Source organism: Fulmarus glacialis, unplaced genomic scaffold, assembly GCF_000690835.1.
Source record: "Fulmarus glacialis isolate BGI_N327 unplaced genomic scaffold, ASM69083v1 scaffold23484, whole genome shotgun sequence".
NCBI classification, from domain to species: Eukaryota; Metazoa; Chordata; class Aves; order Procellariiformes; family Procellariidae; genus Fulmarus; species Fulmarus glacialis.
Window position 1 is genome coordinate 62,367 of NW_009209505.1, and position 3,585 is coordinate 65,951.

The following is a 3,585-nucleotide window of genomic DNA, read 5'->3' on the forward strand; positions in this document are numbered from 1 at the left end:
TGCCTTTTCTCAAAGATTTTGAGATTAAAGAAATTAGCCAGCATTAAGTTTTGATATGAAATTAATTTGTCCGTTGGAAACTTTATCTTCTAAAACTTCTCACCCAACACATGCCAAGGAGACCCGTACCTTGGTAGGAGCTCACTGAACGTCTGACTTCTCGCTTGTCCTGTTTCTCTCCATTTCCAAGTTGTAAAATGCCTGGGGGGTTTGAACAGAACAGCATAGGCCATTCTGGTAAAATAAGAAATTTTAAAATAAAATTTTGAAAGCACAGAGACTTTTTCCATTTTTCTTTAACCCCAAAGGTCAGTGACTGCAGTTACCAAAACAGCTGAGGTCCACTAAAGCCTCTAAGACGTCCGAGGGTATCTTTTTTCCATACCTCAAAAGATGACTTGCAAAACTTTAAAATAACGTGTTTAGGCATTAAAAGCTTCTGTCATTCATGACTGAATGTGCAAGTTGAGTGGTCAAGTACAGTTTATTGAAGGGCGGGGAAAAAAAGCCTTCTAGCCGTGCAAGAAGCAGAAAATATGTCCTTTGCAACATTTTCAATTTAATAAAATGTGGCTTTGAAGCTGCGTCAAGGTTTGTAATGTTAGAACAAACCCTGGAGGTGGAGATGGAGAGAGGAGCTGGCAGGGCAGGCTTTCATTTATTGCAATTTCTGTAACAATTATAAAGATACGTAGTCTTGAATACTTAAACATATTCCTAGATACTCCTAATTTTAGATTCCAAATGTAAAAATCTTAGACAAATACCTCTTTGAAGTCATTAAATTAGCTACCACTGGCATTTTACATATTCTTATGCTGTTGCCCAATTATCTGTACTTTAAGAGTTTTTCCTGTATTTTTAGGCTGAGATATATTTGCAGTGTCTGTATCTGTTATTTGCTGTGCTGCCTCTGATTTTCTAACTTCTTCATTACATTTACAATTTGTGTTCCAGTATGTCTGTAAAGAGACAGATCTACCGTGCTGCTACCAAGGGTATAGTGGCCATTTCTCAGCAAATGTGGAAATACGGTAAATATTTGGAGAGCTTTTGTCTAAGTGAAGGAAAGTGGTAGGATTATACTCGGTATTGTATGCTTTAGTAAGACTATAGATGCTCCTCTTTGAAATTCTTTCTGTCAAGGCTGTGACCACGCATTATTGTCTTTTGGTTTTACAGGCATTGTACAGAAAGCAGGAAACATAATTTTATCTTACCTGGTGCTATCAGGTTGACTATCATGCTGGAATACCTGAAATAAATTTTTGGTGTTCAAATATTGCCTATTTCCTATCACATATTTCTTGACTTTGAAGCAGAGAAGATACTTTTTGCAACAGAGAATAGCAAAGTGGCTGTAATTGTTCGCGGGAAAGTTTCCACCACTTCCACTGGAATAATGTTACCTCCACAGTGCGAAACAAGGGAGGCAGGTGCCGGGTCCCGCCAGAAGCTGTCGTCGGTCCTGCAGCTCCTCCAGCAAATTGGAAGCAAGGGTGAAACGGCTGCCAAAGAGCTGACATGTCTGAGAATGTATTTGATTTGTGATGGAAAGAGGGGAAAAGACAGATGACCAGTGGACTGCGAGATGAACAAAGAAAAGCCGCTGTTGGAGCTCTATTGGGCTAAACACGTGGACACCTACCGGTTACTATCTTATTTTTGCTATGGTATTTCAGTCTTCCAATTTTTAAAATTTATTTTCTGATGAAGCAAGTAAGCTCTGTCAATGGAGCTAAATTGCTTCAAATCCCATCGCAGCTTCGTTTTTCATCCTCTCCCCTTTCTTAACAGCATAAATTCTCTACAGACCTTGTCTGAAGAACACTGAAAATGGGTTTAAAGACACTTCATTCTTCAGATCCCCAGCTCCTAGACTTTGTGGAGTACTAATCTAGTTTTCTGGATAAAGCAGTATCTCAGAGAACATCATACTATGTTGTTTTTCTCCAGCCAGTACCTGAAGATAAAATCAGGCTCAGGCTTACTCGCTCCTGTTGGCTCCAGCTCATTAGTGTACCCTCAGACACATCAGCAGCGTAAACCCGGGCTTAGAAGTATCCTGGACGTGACTGCAAGAAAGCGGAGCTAGGAACACCGATGTGGATTAGCAAGGCTAAATTTCTGTCATGTTGTATCAATAGTTACACTTAGGACTTGAGTATAGGATGCTGGAGCAAGAGAGATTGGAGGAAGTTTCCTTTATAACTTTATTTCACAATTTGTACAAGGTATTTAGCTATTCCCCTTTTCTACAGAAAATCTCTTCCCCCCAGATAATGTATTAATAACTATAATGTGCATTTTCTTTGGTTCTTTATGGTGCAACTTCAGCTTCACGTTTCTTTCTCATGAGTAATTAATTTTGGAACCATGGTATAATAGTACTTCTAATTTCTGCACTAATAAAAATGTGGTAATTTTATCCAACGCATGTAACAATTCAGTTTATTTTATTGCTTGGATATAAGCAGTCATTTAAATTAATATACAATTTCTTGCAAATGGACACTAGCGAGAAAATTGCTGACTTGCAGTCATTTGATCTATAAACATGTTCATTAAAATCAAACGCCTTCCTGGTACTGTGCCCGTTTGCACTGCCATGTCTGCTGAAAAATTTTAGCATTCTACTAAATTGCTGTTTCCTAGTCAACACGATGCCAAAGGGACATAATTAGCCTCTGATTAAGTTTTCCGCAGAAGACACAAATATTCACAGATGTTCTAGTATTTTGTTTTGATGGTCTTTTCATACAATCCCTAATTGTCTGACATCCTTCGGTACACTTAAAATAAATACGGTGTGCACGGATATGGGTTTTTGAAAGTAATAGATACGTGAGGCTCTCCTGGAGGAGAGATTTCTTCTGCAGCAGAGACTTTCTTGTTTTGCGAGAGGTGGTATCCTAGGGACTGGAGACAAAAGAAAGCAAGATGTGCCTTCCGCCTCCCTGATTCTCGCCTTTCCTTCAGCAATCCCCTCCTCCCTGTCCTACTTTTCAGCCTGACGTTTCTATTCTGGGCTTCACCGTCCTGATTCATCGGGCCCCGCGCAGCCCAAGCTGCTGCAGAGGTTTCTTGGAAGGGGAGGTGGGTGCCAAAGGCCTCAGACTTGTCCGTTCCAGCCCAGCTCCGGTGGTGCAGCGGCACGTTGGTGGTGGGGTGAGCAGCAAGGGGGAGGCTGTCTGATCCTGACAGGGGACTCTCGGATCCCTCCAAGCTGTGTCACACCCGTGATCTCGGGAAAGGAGGAGGACGCCCAACCTCGCGCTCGCTGCCCAAGGAGAACTCGGTGCCGTCAAACACCTGGCCCTCGTGCTCCCGCGCATCCTCTGTGAAGCGCAAGAAGAAGCGCAAGAAGAAACGCGACGCTTTCAACATGCGCAGATAGTAGGTCTGACTTCTGAAATTTTGGCTGGCGTAGTAGTGGCGACCGTGCCAAGCCCCGCTTGGAACTTCGGTGTTCCCACGCAGTCGCTTGTCACCTGCGGATCACATCACTTGCAGCAGGAGGGGGTCCTGCCGGGTGATGAGGTACCCGCCGGCGCGCAGGCGAGCTCGGGTGGAGCAGGGGGGTCC